This window comes from Heloderma suspectum, chromosome 4 (assembly GCF_057233095.1).
Source record: "Heloderma suspectum isolate Gila_16-S chromosome 4, 16-S_ref, whole genome shotgun sequence".
In the NCBI taxonomy this organism is placed as follows: Eukaryota; Metazoa; Chordata; class Lepidosauria; order Squamata; family Helodermatidae; genus Heloderma; species Heloderma suspectum.
The window spans coordinates 304,007,404-304,025,377 of record NC_139461.1 but is presented as its reverse complement, the minus strand read 5'-3'; the positions used below and the strand labels follow the sequence as shown (position 1 = coordinate 304,025,377).

The 17,974-nt window shown below is 46.6% G+C and overlaps 1 protein-coding gene across 5 annotated transcripts in view; it reads left to right on the top strand.

The window, feature by feature from the left end:
• Positions 1-738: 738 nt before the first annotated feature.
• The window catches only part of DIDO1 (death inducer-obliterator 1), a 108,908-nt gene continuing 91,672 nt past the window's right edge, over positions 739-17,974 (top strand). For 3 of the 5 annotated variants that reach the window (XM_084854370.1, XM_084854372.1, XM_084854369.1), the window contains exon 1: positions 739-905. The gene's annotated coding sequence lies outside the window, so the exon portion shown is untranslated. Of the gene's footprint in view, positions 1,273-17,974 lie in introns of all 5 variants that reach the window. The other 2 variants (XM_084854371.1, XM_084854367.1) reach the window with 1 other exon arrangement.

Sequence of the window (17,974 nt, the reverse complement as noted above, 5' to 3'; positions counted from 1 at the left end):
CCTGGACTGCAAGGAGGTCAAATCAGTCCATCCTAAAGGAAATCAACCCTGAGTGCTCATTGGAAGGACAGATCCTGAAGCTGAAGCTCAAATATTTTGGCCACCTAATGCGAAGAGAAAACTCCCTGGAAAAGACCCTGATGCTGGGAAAGACTGAAGGCAAAAGGAGAAGGGGACGGCAGAGGATGAGATGGCTGGATAGCATCACCGATGCAGTGAATATGGACTTGAGCACGCTCTGGGAGAGAGCGGAGGACAGGAAGGCCTGGCGTGCTATGGTCCATGGGGTCACGAAGAGTCGGACACGACTGAACAACAACAGTGAGGAGAAGAGGACCGGTTTGGGGACACCCAGGTGTTTCCTTCTTCTCGCTCCGTCATGGGCCTGAGCAAAGCCACTTCCTCCTCCCGTCCAGAGGGGGCGGGCGAGCGCCTAATACTCAGCGGAGGCGAGGTATTGCGCGGGCAGAGGGTCTCTCTGGCAGAGGAATGCACAGATTCTCTTCCCTCTGCCAGTGTTCTCTTCCCGCTCCCGTCAAGGGGGGAGGCGGAGCCCTCCCCAGTGCCAGTGTGCAGCTGGGAGAGAGCGGCCGCCTCCCGCGCTGCTGCTGCTGCTCCTCCTCCTCCTCGGCCGTCTCGCGGTCTCTCGCCCGCGCGCAGCCTCCTCAGGCGGCCATTTTGGCGACGGGTTTTCCAGCCTCGGCGCGGGCGGAGCAACAGGTTCCCCGCCCAAGCGCTGTGGCGAGGAGCCGTGAGGAGGAGAGAAGGAGGAAATGGCGGCCGCCGCCGCCGCCGCCGCGCGTCTCGGCTGAGGCGGCGAGGACAAAAGAGGCGGCGACACCGAGGCGGGAGCCCGCCCCCTCCCCCCAAGCCCCCCTCTGCGACCCCTCTTTCCCTCCTCTTCGGTGAGTGAGGGGAGCCGGCGAGCCCAGCGCGTCGGGCCTGGCTGGGCAACGGACGAGGCAGCGCGAGCGGGGGGGGGGGAGGAAGGAGCGGCCTGGAGGCCTCGAGGCCTCTGGCTGCCGCGTTTCTCCTGGCTCCCCGACATCCTGCAGGACTCGAGGCTTGAAACAATCACGCGCAAACCTGCGGTGATACCATAATCAGATGGCGTCAAAACGCTTCGTGACGTCGCTTTGGCCGCCCGTGAAAGTGTCTAAATTTCTGGGGAGGGCGCCCAGAACACCTTGGGGGCTCTTTGTGTAAGGCGCGAGGGGAGCGGAGAAAGAGGAAGTTAACGACTCCATCGGCCTTCCGGGCGATCGTTGTAGGGTACGTTAAAGTAGAATTAGGCCCCGGCCAGACCCTGCTATTTGTGGATTCTCCTGCCTTCCCCTCCGCCCTCTGTGCCGTAGAATAGGAAAGTACCTTGATTTAAACGCGCCTTCTTTTTCTGTAGTAGCAATCTGACCACGCCTTGGAGTTACTGATTTCTTCGATTTAGGTATATGACGTGATTGGTTGCTTGCTTACCACGATATTTCACTTTTTCTCCACGGTGATAGCTGGTTTCCTTCCTGGAACTGCGCCTGAATTTGTGGCTTTACTTATATGTTCAACTTACCATGTTCTAGAAAAATTTTTTAGAAAAACGTCTAGCATCCTATACACGTCTACCCAGAAGTAAACCCTATTGACTTTAGTGGGGCTTTTTGTTGTTGTTCAGTCGTTAAGTATATACTAAAGGTTACAATGCTCTATATACGCTTACCTGGGAGTAAACCTCATCGAATTAAATGGGACTTCTGAGTAGACAAAGGATTGTACTGTAAGTAGTTTAAACTAGCTGTACCAGTGATTTTGCCATCTTGCCTGTTGTCTATTTTTTAAAAAACCCATAAGGCTTATTCTGTCATCAGCAGTGCCCCCCCCCCCCTTACCCCATACCATCTATGCTTGGCTTTGCTAGTCACCATTGAAGCCTGTTTGTTTTTCAGTGGCTGAACATGCTTCTGTGTCACCCCCCCCCCCAATATTTGGCAGTTAATTCTTGGAGATTGGTAGTTCATGGGAAACCCACAAATGGCTTCTGTGCTCAGTCTCATTATTCTGTACATGGTTGGTGAAGGTTACAACTCTTACTTTGTCCCCAGCTCCATTGAATATTTAAAAATGAAAGACATATGCTATTTCAATAATAGCATGGATAAGGTGGAATGTATTGTATGTATAAAATGTTTGAAAGGGAAAAACCTTCACAGAAAATTGAACATGTTTGTAATATTAAAATACTTGAATATACTTGTGCAGCTAGGTCCAAGCTGTAAAATAGTATATCCTTTGTTCTTTATGTTTACAAGTGTAGAAGACTTTCATAGCTTACATACACAAATCTGTAAAGTGCCATCAATGTACATGGTACTTTGCAGAATTTTATAAGCCCCCCATGTCCCGCCTCCAAAGAGGTATGATCTCTTTGATCTTTTTTTAATTATAAAATGTTTAAAATGTTTTGTGCATAACAAAATCCAGGTTCTTCCTGAGTGCAGCTCATGGATTTGTTATATATGGAAAATTTCATATCCTACCTTTCTGTCTTTAAAAATGACCCCCAAGGCTGCTAACAAATTTTGTTTTAAAAGAAAATAAATCAGAATACAAAAAGTTGTCAAATTACAGGATATATAAGTATCTCATTGTTTTACAGCCCTCCCCCACAGTATTATGGGAAATGTGGTGGAAGGGCAGCAGCAATTGGGTCATATGGGCCTCCTTTTCAGGGGGCCGTTCCACAATTGTGGTCCCATTCTATAAGTGGCAAAGAGCCCTCCTCGGGTTTCAGTTTTCTATATGAATTAATTCATTGCTTAAGATGGAAAAAGTTTCTCTGGTAAACCAACTCACTAGTACTAGTACTCCTTGTAAGTGAGAACAGAACTACTTAGAGTGTAATCCTGTGGCTGCTAGACAGCCATTGGTTTGGTTGGTTCCCAGAGAACTGCCTCCCCCCCCCCCATAGGCAGCACACATCATCCCCGCACTTGGAAGAGCGGCACATAGTGGGGGGAAAGGGGGCGTTCCCGGGGGTGGTGCCAGGCACTTCCTATATGTTGTCTGGCCTCCTCACCCCATGCTCCGATGTCCCGTGGGTAGACAGCCAAAATTGGCTGTCTAGCTGCGAATGCAGGGCGGCTGGAATGCAGATGAGACGATCCCTTCTGCGGTCCTCCCACCAATCATTGGAGGCGGGCTGACTGTCCCCATAGGATTGCTCCCTTAATTTGTGATACGATTTTCTTTTCTTTGTAAGGGAAATTAATAGTGTAGACATAACTGATGCACAGTCTTGGTTATATTTAACTTTTGTGTGTTTAGAACGTCATACAATAATCAATCATATTGCAAGTCATAGTTGTGTGGAACACATTTTTAAAGAATCACAATACATGACAGAGTGACCTGGTTCACATCTAATTCCTGGGTTAAACAACTTGGGAATTTGCGTAGTGTTGCAGGAGCGAGCGCAGTGCCTCCTGCCAGCTCGCCACTTCTGCTTTGAATCAGCTTTCTGAAACAACCCCGGAACCAACCATGGGTTATTTATTTATTAATCGCCCATCTGGCTGGTCACCCAGCCACTCTGGGCGATGTACAACATATAATAAAACAGTTTAAAACAATAAAATTCTACAATAAAAACATTTTCTAAAATACCCTAACGCACCCCAAATGCTTGCCTGAACAACCACGTTTTTAATGCACGGCAGAAGCTCATTAAAGAGGGGGCATGGCAAGGGAGTTCCACAGAGTGGGGGCCACCACAGAAAAGGCCTCTCCCTCGTCCCCACCAGTCTAACTGTCCTGGCTGATGGGACAGAGAGAAGGCCATCCAAGGTTGATCTCGTTAAGAGGCCTGTCTGGTGTTGCTGGAGGTGCTCCTTGAGATAGGCTGGGTCAGAACCATATAGGGTTTTAAAGGTCAAAACCAACACCTTGAATTTGGCCCGGAAAACAACTGGTAACCAGTGCAACTCCTTCAGCACTGGAGTGATGTGATCTTGCCGGCGGCTGCCTTTAATCAGGCGAGCCGCCGTGTTCTGTACCAGCTGCAGCTTCCGAACCGTCTTCAAGGGTAACCCCATGCAGAGCGCATTACAGTAGTCTGAATGAGAGGAGAACAGGGCATGTACTACCGATGGGAGCAGATGGTCGGGAAGGAAGGGGCGCAGCCGCCGTATCAGGTGGAGTTGATACAGCGCTGTCTGGCTCACAGCTGACACCTGAGCCTCCATGGACAGCTGGGAGTCCAAAATGACCCCCAGGCTGCGGATCTGGTCTTTCAAGGGTAGCCGTACCCAATTCAACACCAGGTCAACATCCCCCAGCCTCGGTCTTGTCAGGTTAAAACTGGGTTGTTTAACCCTAAACAACCCAGAGTGCCTGGTTCACATGTCACAACAACAACCAAAGAAGGGGCATTCCTGGATTGTTTCACAAAGCAGAAGCAAGGAGGTGGGAGTCAGCTTGCACTAATGTGCGTGCTCACAAACAATGCATGGTTTGTTAAGCATTAAGCATCGGTTTGATGATGTGAACAGGGCAATGAGATATTGGTAGTAGAATCAAGCACTCTTGTCCTTGCAGAATCAGATTATTGTGTAAAATGCATCAGAAGTGGAGGTATTGTTCTATACAAGGAATATAAGAATAGGTATAGCGTTTAGAGTATTAGAGAAAGCCTTGTGGCATCGTTAAGGTCTTTAGCTTTCGATGTTTTTAGGCAGTTTCATCAACATAGCACAGTGACAACTCCTTTGCTTCAGTTTGGAGAAGACAAAGGATTGTTGGCCTTAAGAACATCTAGGGAGCAGTCCTATGCTACCTAGGAGGATGCCTCAGACCTCCCCGTCTACAGGCAGAGAGGGAAGTTTGAGACCTCCCCAGTGCAGACACCAAATGTCATTGCTTGGTATTCTGCAGGTGATAGGGGCCAAAGCAGTACATTCTAGGGCTGTGTTAGGAGAGGCCATCCTAAGGCCCCTTGTCCTCCAACGCACCCCAAAACTGTGCCAGACCTGGTATAGTTCATTCTTTCTCATCCATTATGAGGAGAGGGGAAAGCTTTCTGTTTTATGTTAATTCTGTCAAACTGCCCTCCCCACACGTCCCCGCCTAGTTGCTGTGAACTGGCAGGTGATGCATCAGTTGCTCCACTGTGATTCTCTCTCCCCCATCCCTCCACTTAGGATTGCTTAGTCTGGGAGTAATCCTTTGAGCTCAGTGGGACCTACCTATGAGTAGATGTGCAGAGGGTTTTTCTGTTTTATGGTTTCAGTAATGTGGGGGCAATTCTGAATTACATCAATGTTTTGCTCCCTGAAAAGAGGACTGGGACTTTAAACAGGGATAGGTATGCTCTTTAAACTTCATTTATCGCCAGTGGTAGATTTTGAGTGTTGGAACTCTTTTTAAAGGTAGATTTTAGAAAACTATAATTTCTTTTCTTGATTACAGAAGCAATGTAACACCCTGGATATCATGCTGCTTTGTAAATTGTAGATAGTATAAGACTTGAGTAAGGCTGAAACAGTCTCATCTTCTTTCTTTTTAGAAGTATTTTGAATTGCTAGTTCTGTAAGTTAAAAAGATGGCATATATTGTCTCACCAATGCACTCTTATGGTTGCTAATTCAGTTACAACATCTCTTGTGTTTTAATTTTAGAATCGGCTTTATTTTCACAAGTGCAACATATATTTCCCTTGAATGACAGACTTTGTTGCATTTTGATGGTAGTTATTCTCACCAATACTGTTTTATTTCTAATGAGATAATAAGGTTTAAAAAATAGTACCTGACATTAGGAGACATTGACATATAGCATAGAGATCAATAGTGCAATCCTATTCATATTTACTCCATAGTAAATCCCATTTGTGTTACTTACTCCCTATAAGTGTATTTAGGATTGTAGCCTAGGTGATTAGGATAAAATGTGAGAAATGGAAGAACTGGCCATTTTCCAGGAGCAAGAACTCTTATGTGGGATATGTCTTGATTAATATTGCACACCATCCCTTGTGAATGTGTAGTGTCTTTATATTTTAACTTTTACAGCTGTAAATATCTGACTCTGCTGTCCTACTGATGTCTGTAGTCTACTGCACTTTGCTTTGTGGTAATGGCACAGAAAAGCGTTGAGTTTCTGGTTTCCCTGTCATAATTTTTTTTTATCAGGGTAGTAAAATCTGGATGTTATTATTTTAACATTGTCTCAGTATAGAAGATGCCAAGCCTTGAATTTGGAAAAGAGAACAAATTAAGTTCAAGTCATCTAATTCCCATTGATAGAACTCCTATTCTGAGAAGTCCATTACTTTGTTTGCATGTAATAGTGACATTTGGTGGCAAATCGTGGGATAATCAACCCATAAATTATGGGAATGCATGCCATATATGAGCCATTTCCAGTTTGCAGAGACAATCTATGAATGCTGCATTGATAAGTTGTTATCATGACATCTGAATGTGGGTACTTTGGGTTATATGTGGGTTAACAAACCCAAAGTTAACCCAAACTGAACAACCCAAGAGTGCCCAGGAACAGATGTCATGGTAACATCCTATCAGTGTGGCATTCCCACAATTCATGGACTGATTAACCCACAATTTGCCACCAAATGCCGCCATTACATGTGAACAGCTCCCATCTGTTGCTTGTGTAAAATCTCACTCGCCCTTGAGTTTTCCTTCTATAGCAGATGGTACATTTCTATGTGACAATCTTGCAGTCCCTGGTATCATACGATATCCTGCCATGGTGTGATATGTCAGCATGAAATCAGAATTGTATAACAACGCATGTTTTATTCAGTTTGAGACTTTACCACAGAAACAGTACCAAAGTGCTTCTGAAGATACTCTTTTGAGTCAATGAGGATCTAGCTAGCAGTACATACAAGAGATACACACTTTGTTTTGAATGTAGTTTGGCAGATTGCAAGATAACACTTCGCCCAAATTCTGTCGTCTTGTAATTGATCAAAGTGGGAAATATGCTTCTTTTAACTTCTATACAAGTGCTAGCACAGTTCTGATAGTACAAACCTGTACAGTAGTATTGTTACTTAAATTTATATATTGATATTCACTTCCTTTTGATTACCTTGGTTGCTGATTTCAGAGATAGGGTTTACACTGAGGCAGCCTTCCCCAACATGGTGCCTTCAAATATTTTGGGCATCGACTTGCATCAGCTAGCATGATCAATGGTCAGTAATGCTGGCTGGAGTTGTAGTCTGAAACATTTGGCAAACACTAGGTTGGGAAAGGCTGCACTAAGGCATTCCCAGAAAGATTGACTGACCTTCTGGAAATAGTTGCAGTTTAGCAGAAGTGAAGAGAAACACATCTTATATGTATAGATTGTTGAGCTACTTAAGTTGGCATTTTATGAACTGGCTTACTGGTATGTGTTGGAGATGCATGGAGCATAACTGGAATTAATCCCAGGCATTTCTAGGTTCATAGGAATAAGTCTTCATAAAAGACTACATTCTGAATAATTATATGTTGAAGTGTAGGGATTTTAAATATTCCAACTTTGGTTAGTGACATATTGCAGAATTGAAGATTTGAGTGTACTCATACATAAATTGTCACTTCATTCTTAAAATTCAAAAACCATGTCTTACAAAAAGCATGGTCCTTAAAGACTCCCCAACCTGGTGCCCTGCAGATGTTTTTTCCTGCTCACACAAGACATCTTTGGGTCCAAGGCGATATGTAATGAATCAGAATAGTAGGGTTGGAAGGGGCCTACAAGGCCAATGGGTGGAGAACCTGATGGGGGGTGGGGGGATTGTCTTTCCACCAACCCCTCCACAGGGTGGCTGACATTAGGGTCCGGGCCATGCCCCTTGAAGTCATCCAGTCCCTGACTGAAATGGTGTCTGGAGCTGCTCCATATGGCAGTTTGGTTGGGGCTCTAGCTTCTCTGCATGTGGGCGTTCCTGTCCCGAAAGCACTCTTCCAGCTGACATCTTAGTTGGGCTGGTTTTGCCTGCCCTGAACCTTCCACCACTGGAGAGGATGTGGGGCAGGCAAAGCAGTTTGCTCACCCTCCCAGTTTGGATGGCGAGCAGTGCACGAAGTGGAATCTCCGCTGTTAACTCTGATCAGTGTAGTATATGTATTTATATAAAATCTGTATCTATATAAACTGTTAAATAAACAGTTAAATAGTGATAATCAGTTGAACGTCTCTTATACTGGATTGTTTAGTGATGATCAAGTGGCATATAGATTTATCAAGTGGCATATAAGAATTGGAGAATACGACCTTCCAAGAAACACGTATCACCCAGAATGGGGCTGAGATGAATGTTCTTCAGAGTATGTGTGGTGAAAAAAAGCAGCTTGGGAGCTAGAATGTAACCAGCAGGAGAAACTGTTCTGCAGCTGGGTTGAAAGTAGCATCTGTAGCATGAACATCAAATTCAAATGGGTTGAAGGGCCAAATTCCCCACCCAGCAGATGTCATTGGGCTACACTGTAAAATTTGCAATGGTATGACCTGAGCATTTAAAAAAATACCCTTCACCATCCAATCCCAGTGTACCACCCTTCTATATATTGGCTGTCCCCAGTCTTTTCACTGACACCGCTGTTTCTGCTTAGATTGCCAGCTGCCCTGCCATGCTTGAATATTTTCTTGCAGGTCCAAAGTCCTCACAGCCAAAGCCACCTTCCCACATGCCACTGCTTGCTTTCCAGATTCTTTCATTTGCCAAAACATCTCTCCCCCACTCCCATACTGCCAGATTGTACAATACTATCATTCAGATGTCCTTCACTGGTCACAGTTCACCATAACCCATTCCACACCATTCTTTTTTTTCCAGAATATTTTTAGTTTGTCCCTCCACTCCATAAGCACACAAGGAGATGCACAGTAAAATAGAGATTAAAATACATAATACAAAAACCTAAAACATATTTTTAAGACTGGAGATTAATGATAAAAAACAGTGGCATTAACTGTTAAAAGCTTGGTGGAACAATATTAGCGTTCCCCAGACATATCAAGGACATGAAGAAGGAGGCTAGCCTAACCTCTCTGGAGAGGGAGTTCAGCAACTGTGGTGCTGCTACACAAAAGGCCTTGTTATGAGTGCCAACCAACTTCACCTCTCAAAGAGCTGGGACATGTAACAAGGCCTCAGATGATAAGCACAAATTTTGGACAGGTTCACATGGTAGGAGGCAGTCTTTTAAATAACCTGACCCCAAGCCATTTGGGCTTTTATATGTAAGAACCAGCATCTTGAATTGAGCTTGGAAACAAAGTAGAAACCAGTGCAGCTCTTTCAAAACCAGTGATATATGGTTGGTCAAACACACAGCAGACAAAAGTCTGATCACTGCATTTTGCACTAGCTGAATTTTCTGGACATTCTTCAAGGGCAGCCTCATGTAGAGTGTGTTACAGTAATTTAAATGTGAGGCGATTAAGGCATGGTTCACTGTGAACAGATCCACCTTCCCCAGGAAGGGACACAACTGGTGTACCAGCTGAAGCTCGGCTGTGGCACCATCTCCCTTTTCTGCAAATACAGGGAAATCGCAAATTCCATGTTTTTCTCTGCAGTGTACTCTCTTTTACTCCACATTCCTTGATAAACTGCTGCTAATTAAAGGGAATGGCAATGGTCCCAAGAAGCTGATGTTATGGCAAGATCTTCCATTGCTGAGTTCGTTCCTCCACCTTTCTAAAGACTAGTTTTCTAGGTCTTATGATGGTTTAATAATTTCTTTGGCATATGGTTTTAGGGCAAGGGTCTCAAACCTTTTAGGGCTGGTGGGCACATCTAGAATTTTGAGAGTGTGTCATAGGCACCATTGCAAAATGGCTGCCATTGGGGAGTGTGCCCATTCCTAAAATGGTGGCCATGCTGGGCACAGGCAGTCACAAAACATCCATTACACAGAAGGCAAACCCATGATGCTAAAAGACAAGTAACTTTCCCCAGAATTCAAGTACAAGGCAGAGGTGTGGTCTGAGTACAAACACACAAAACCACTCCGTTAAACCCACTATTTTCTGCTCCAGTTGTATACCCAGTTCACAGAAAGCAAACTTTTTCCTCCCTCCCTCCCTCTCATTGTGCCATGCAATTCACTCCCCTCTTTATCTCCCTCTTGCTCTGGCCCCCCCAGACAGCCTTTCTCATCCTAAATAGTCATGCATACAGCCCACACACACCTGTTATCCATCCATTTGCAAAAGCACACACCCCGTGTGCTCCTAAAGCAAACATACATGTCTGCATGTACATGTCCCTCTCTTCTATCCCCACCACAAGCTTAGGTAGCAGCTGCAAAGTCCTCCCACCCCAACCCATAAGAACATTTTTACTGGGTGGCCAGAGCGCACTGCAGAGTGAAGCTGTGCACCACCATCTTCATTTTGTGAGAATGCTTCGGGAGTAAAGGTGATGGGCTGGAGGCTATTGTTTGTTCCAGTGAGCCCAGCCATCATGTTAAAAGATACATATTAAACCTTTTTTTAAAAAAAAGTTTTGTAGGGGCAGGGGGCCTTGGGCACTAGAGGAAGTGTCTGTGGGCACCATGTTGGGGACCCCAGTGTTAGGGACTTGAAAGACATGCTGTTTAGATAATTTATACTTTTTTATGACTAGTACCATTTAGCTAGTTCTGTTTCCTTTATGATCGATATGTGTATTTGTAGATGTATAGATATTATAAAGTTACTATATGTTTCCATGGTGCACTCTTACCACAAGAAAACTTCTTTTGCTGGAACTTCTTTTGCTGTCTGAAGCAAAACACTTTAAAAAGACTTGCTGCACTATTCAGACACAAATTCCTACCTTCACTGATGTCACCGCACATACGGGTGTGTGAAGCACATCACTTCATTCGGTTGCATGGCAGGGCCAGCTCCACTTTTTAAAACAGTCCAATTGAGTAGAAAATGGCTGAGAACACACTAAAATATAGAATACAGATTATATTACTTAAAAAACAGAAAGCTCTTATCTCCCTGTGACATCTGGATCAGTACCTAGATGCAGTAATGGGCTGGATGAGGGCCGGTAAACTGAAACTGAATCTTGGGAAGACAGAATTCCCGTGGGTGAGAGATACCCGCGTCCAGGAGATAGGCTCGTCGCCTGTCCCAGACAGGGTTGTGCTCCCTCTGAAAGATCAGGTTGATAGTCTGGGGGTACTCCTAGATTCATCACTGTTGCTGGAGGCCTAAGTGGCCATGGCGGCTCAGAGTGCCTTCTACCAGCTTCGACTGGTTTGCCAGCTATGTCCTGTCTTGGATAGGGATAGCTTGGCCACAGTGGTACAGGTGCTAGTAACCTCAAGACTAGATTACTGCAATTTGCTCTGGTTGGGGCTGCCCTTAAGGCTTCTCCGGAAGCTGGAGTTAGTGCAGAAAGCAGCAACTTGGCTGTTATCAGGAGCTGCCCCTTTTCAGTATGCAACTTCTTTGCTGAAGGAACTGCACTGGCTGCTTATTCACTACCGGGCCAGGTTTAAGATTTTGGTACTAGTGTACAAAGCCCTAAACAACTTGGGACCAGGATACCTGAGAGAATGCCTTCTCCCTTACCAACCTGCCTGATCACTGAGGTCATCAAAGGGCATGCTCTTGGTGGTTCCACATGGACCTATGTGGAGTGGGGCTGCGGCTGCGTCCCCGTTTAGAATGTGACCTGTGCCAGTCATACGTGGAGCTGTAGCTGGACAAGTGGGAGTGCAAGCGGGTGCGCCACTTGTGTTGGGCCCTTTCTCTGCATATGCTCATGTGGGAATGATCTTTGGGCCTAGTCCCCTTTTGTGGGGAGGCCCTATGCCTGATTTTGCAAATGGCCTCCTCTAGGAGTTGCAGCATGGATCTTTCCCCCTCATGGAGCTGGGGTAGAGGTTGGCCCTGCTGGGTTGGCCCTACCTGCACATCCCCATCTGGCCATCTCACTGCAAGTTCCTATGCTTTAGCTACGGAACAAAACAATTCCAATTCAAGGCCCTCCCCTTTGGCCTAGCCACATCTCCGAGAGTGTTCACAAAGTGTCAGGGTGGACACTGAGCCCGTAGAATCCCAGAGTAGTTCTGATGCTGAGGAAGAGCAGTCGCTCCTTCGGGAGAGGAGTGCGCTCCTTTTTTCCCCGGACCAACAGCTGACGGAGCTTCCTCCCACCCACATTCCTAGTTTAGAAAGCAGTCTAGGGAGTGACTCAGCACAGATAGCAGACTGGGGGGGATGCGCGGCGCAGACGCAGAGAGCGGTGCCAAATGGTTCACCCTCAAAGAACGGTTGCGCCCAGAGGATCCAAGGGTAAAGGGGAGGGATTCTCCCTAGTCCTTATATTCAGGGGTCTGCCAGTAATTGCCTTTCAAACGGGGACCAACTGTTCCAACTTAGGGCATAGGGATGCTGCTGCTCAGATCTAGTTGCTACCTGTAGAGTTGTTAAGTTGTAAAAGAAGAATAAAGCTTTGAAAATAATCCCTTTGTCTGCGTCTGGACTTGGCTAACTGAATTAGACTGAGAGAGCCCTCCAAGGAGCCCTTGACACAAAGGTCCTCGTGGCCCCAGTGGCCCACCTGAGGTTGAAGGGAATCCAATTGCACCCCTATCTGGATGACATCCTGATCTGCTCTCCATCATGAGAGCAGTGCATCCAGGACACCAACAAGACTCTTTCAACCCTACAGTCTCAGGTTTGTCATCAATGAGAAGAGCTCCCTGTCACCCTCACAGTCCCTGCTCCATCAGGAGGTGACTTTGGACACAACCAAAGACACTATGACTCTCACCAGACAGGCAGGCCGCAGTAAGCAGGCTGGCAGCCCGGATTCAGACTAAGAAGAAGCTCCATCTCAGGGAACTGGCAAAACTGCTGGGCATGATGGTTTCATGCCAAGAGACTGTCCAGCGGGGAAGATTCCACATAAGGTCTCTACAGTCGTTCCTCCTGGCCTTCCAGAGGAAATAGAGCACAAACACAACCCAGTGGTGACACTCCCAGTGGAAGTCCCTCACTCCCTGTCCTGGTGTTCACACCCGCCCAACCTGATGGAGGGTGTTCCCATCCAGACTCTGACGTTCACCATGCTAACCACAAACACTTCCCTCATGGGATGGGGTGCTGTCTGCAAGGACCAACACATCCAGGGCCTGTGGACCAAGGAGGAATCTCACCTCGGCATCAATTTCTTGAAACTGAGGGCCATCCATCTGGCATTGAGACACCTAGCCCCACAGCTAGTGTCACAAGATGTCCTAACACAGGTAGCGTGTTAGCGAAGGCGTACGTGAACAAACAAGGAGGAACCCGGTCCGAATCACTTCAGAGGGAGGCCATGATACTATTCAGGTGGGCGCAGCAGCCCCTCTGCTCTATGAAGGCGGAGCACCTAAAAGGTGTGTTGAACGTCCAGGCTGACTTGCTCAGCTGGACGTCCCTAGATCCAGGGGAATGGTCTTTTCACCCAGACTCATTCAAATGGCTAACGAGCCAATTGGGCCTGCCCTGCTTTTACCTCTTCGCCTCTCAGCAAAATGCCGAGCTCCCCAGGCTTGCCACCTGCTACCTCACGCGAGGCACCAAGTTACAGATGCCCTGGCCAGCAGATGGCCTGGGGGACTTCTTTACTCCTTGCCCCCCTTGCCTCTCATCCCAAAGGTGATCCAAAAGTTGAGGGACCATCGGGTGGAGCTAATCTGGATAGTGCCCTATTGGCCAAGGAGGCTGTGGTATGCCAACATTATAAACCTGTCTATAGACAAACCACTGATCCTCCCAGCCCAGCATGACCTGTTGACACAGGGGCCAATCAGATTCCTGAAACTGACCACCTGGAGATTCAGTGGGAACTGCCAGGGGTCTGGGGCTACTTGTTAAAAGGTTATCTCCACCCTCATGGCCTCTAGGAGGTCCTCCACTAACAGGTCATATGGGCGCACCTGAGGGCCTTCCTCAAATGGACTCAGGCAGCAGGGAGGGGCCACTAATATAGGCAACGTCCTGGAGTTCCTCCAGGAGGGCCTGTCAGCAGGACTCAAAACAAACACTTGAAAAGGCAGGTTTCTGCCTTGGGGTCCATCGTAGGAGAGTTAGACAGGTGGCCCTTGGGGATTCCCTGCCACGTTAAGAGATTCCTAAGGGCAGCCTCACTGATCAGGCCTCCCCCATTGTGAAGGTGCCCCACATGGAGCCTCAATGCTGTCCTCAAAGCACTAAGCAAAGCTCCATTTGAACCCCTTGGGGCAGCCACCCTTAAGGTGCTGACCCTCAAAATGATTTTCCTAGCCATCATGTTGGTCAAAAACGGAGCCCTTTTGGCAGAGCTGGGAGCTCATTTGGCAGAAAAGGAGCTTTGTGTTTTTCACAGAGACAAAGTGGTCCTGCACCCAGACCCTACCTTCATCCCCAAGATCAACTCAGACTTCCACAGAGCCCAGGAGCTAGTAATCCCATCCTTCTGCCCTCAACCTTCCAACCCCCAGGAGAGGGAGTGGCACTCTCTGGATGCTAGATGGGCACTCAAGTTCTACCTAGATAGGACCAGGCCCCACAGCCAATATAGCGTCCTATTCATGTCCCTTAGACCATCCTCCATGGGCAAGAAGGTGTCAGTAGCCTCTTTGGCACGTTGGCTACACAAGTGCATCGCGCTAGCATACGCATCCAGCAACCTAACAGTCCCAGAGGGAATAGTGTCCACTCAGTGAGAGGGATGGCCACATCAGCAGCCTTCTGGGGGGAGAGTTCTGCTAGAAGAGATCTGCAAGGCAGCCATATAGTCATCTATACATACATTAACAAGCCACTGCAAGATCAACCTATTTGCCTCTGTGGAGGGCGCCTTTGGCAGGCAGGTCCTCCAGAGAGGGTCTTACAGTCCTAACGGGGCTGGCCTGTGGGTTTGTTGGCACACCCGGGAATGAACTGCTTTTTTACATCTCTGCTGGCTGGCCTCCTGCGCTTAGTGGGAGAAATGGGAATTCTTTACTCACCAGTGAATTTCTGTTCTCATTGCGTGAAGGAGGCCCGCCCAGGCTGGCCTCCTTCTAGGTGACTCATAGGCTAGATAGGCGTCACCATTGTTGCTTCCTCAGCCTGATGGACAGTCAGGGTACCCAGTCGAGGGTCGTTGGGATTGGTGGCTTCCGAGGAGATACGACGACTTGGAAGACTCAACTGGCAGACTTGGGGGAGGCCCTGCCTCCTCTAGAAGATTATACTGGAGACTGCCTCTCCCCATACTGGCTGGCCTCCTTCACTTGATGAGAACAGAAATTCACCAGTGAGTAAAGCATTTCCCTTTCCACATGGACCCATGACCTGACTGGAGTCCACCTGGAAAAGAGCCTTCAGTGTGGTGGCTCCCTTCCTGTGGAATGCCCTGCCTCTGGAGGACAGGCAGGTGCCAACACTTGGTTGATTTCGGCACCTCCTAAGAACAGCTTTTTTCCAGGAAGCCTTCCTTAGTTAACCAGCCTTGGTTTTATTGGCACTCTGTTTTTAAAAATAATTTTAACATAATGTTTCCTTCTTGTTATATTTTGCTTATTTTATCTGTTGTTCACCTCTCCTGAATCTGTTTAGATGTGGAGTGATATACAAATGTTGTAAATAAATAATAAATAAATATTCAGGCATTTATATGGGAAATCTTGGTCTGGAGGTGGGGCTACAGAGCATGCATGGTGGCTACATATCACAGTTACGGTGTCTTCCATACAAGTCAGTGGTGCAGAATGGTGCTTGGTGGCTGTATCAAAAGACTCTGTGGCTGTATTTGAAAAGCATTCATTTAATGACATTTTTGTAGGAAATAAGTATAATTATCTTCTAGAATATAAAGACTTATCAGGAAGTTTCCTAAACAAGTGCCATCACCTTAGTCGGTTTAAGTGACAACTAAATATAGTCATAGTGAATATCATAGACCATAAAAATTGTGTTCTTAAATGTCTCCTATTACAGGTAACAAACTAACCTTGCTGTACCACTGAAAGGAGTCATGTACACTTTTATCTCGGAATATAAAACTTCACACTGAAAAAAATTCAAAGTAGTGTGTTATGGCGACCCAATGTCTTCATTTCTATTGAAATGTTCATACTTCCTGATGATGAAACCAGTTTGGTCTTTTGCTATTACCAGGATATTTGTGTCAGCTCTGAATAATTGCATGTATACATAACCAAAATCAGCAGATGAACTGGGGTAGGATAGATACAAAGTAATGTATAAGGCACGTTCCTTAAATGCCTTTCTATCAGCACGTTGTCAGGATGGCTGATGTACATGTATTTTGGGCAGCTAGTAAAAATTAGTTCAGTCTAATCAAGAGGATGGGATAATTCCATCTGGAAATTGTCACTAATATATTCTGCTTACGATGAAAAGTACTGGTGCAGCTTACCTTTGCAAAGAAGCAAGAAATGATGTAGGCCAGGTGCATACACCACAGGAATGAATAGCTCATAAATTCAACTAAGGGCACAATCCTATGCAGATAGGCAGCCACCTCCAAAGTCGGAGGCGACTGCCTATCCACTGCAGAGCAGGAGAAGCACGGAGGGGATTGTTCCCTCCGTGCTTCTGCCCTGCATGGCTAGATAGCTGATTTCGGCTGTCTAGCCGTGGGAGGGCGGAGCGGGGGAGGAAGCTACCGGACGACACAGAGGATGTGTTGTACCGGCATTTATGCCCCCCTCACCCTGGAACGCCCCCCAGAATGCCCCGTTTTGGTCGCTCTGTGCTCCTCTTGTGAGCGCGGAGCACAGGGCTGTTCCATGCTGCCTGCAAGGCAGCATGAAAGGGGGGAAAGGTCGGTTCTCCAGGTACCGACCTTGGAGCACAGGCCCCAAGGCCGGTTCCCAGGAAACCAGATACCTTGTGGCCGTCTAGCTGCTGACTAGCGGCCATAGGATTGTTCCCTCCAGTGTATGAAAACATATGAAAGAAATAGCTGAATTGGTATTTTAACTGAGAGAAAAGAGATTTTTTCATACAAGCTGCACGTTTGGATATAAGTTGCAAAGGCTACAAGATATATGGACAGAACTGAAATAAAAAGGACAATTCACCACAAAGAGGAAGTTAAATAAAGCTGAGGAAATGTGAGGCTTTTAGGCAGTAGTGGTTTTGATATATGAAGGGGCAATAACTTACTTTGCCTGTGTGAACCCGGCTTATTTATATTATTAGTATTATTATATCCATATCCCGCCTTTTCCCCTTCATGGATCACTGCCTTGTTGTGGCGAAGGGGCTTGCGTAACTCAGTGAAGCCATAAGCTATGCTGTGCAGGGCCACCCAAGATGGACAGGTCATGGCAGAGAGTTCTGACAAAATGTGGTCCACTGGAGAAGGAAATGGCAACCCACTCCAGTATTCTTGCCAAAAAAAACCCCATGGAACGTATCACAAGGCTAAAAGATATGACGCCAGAAGATGAGCCCCTCAGGTCGGAAGGTGTCCAATATACTACTGGGGAAGAGCAGAGGGAATTTCCAAGTAGCGCCAGAAAGAGTGAAGCGGCTGGGCCAAAGCCGAAAGGACACTCAGCTGTGGATGTGTCTGGCGGTGAAAAGAAAATCCGATGCTGTAAAGAACAATATTGTTTAGGACCCTGGAATGTCAGATCAATGAATCAAGGTAAGCTGGAGGTGGTCAAACATGAGATGGCAAGATTAAACATCGACATCTTGGGAATCAGCGAACTCAAATGGACAGGCATGGGCGAATTTAATTCAGGTGACCATCATATCTACTACTGTGAGCAAGAATCCCTTAGAAGAAATGGAATAGCACTCCTAGTCAACAAAAGGGTGGGAAAAGCAGTACTGGGGTACAATCTTAAAAACGATAAAATGATCTCAGTACGAATCCAAGGCAAACCATTCATCATCACAGTAATTCAAGTCTATGCCCCAACCACTGATGCCGAAGAAGCTGAGGTTGATTGGTTCTATGAAGACCTAC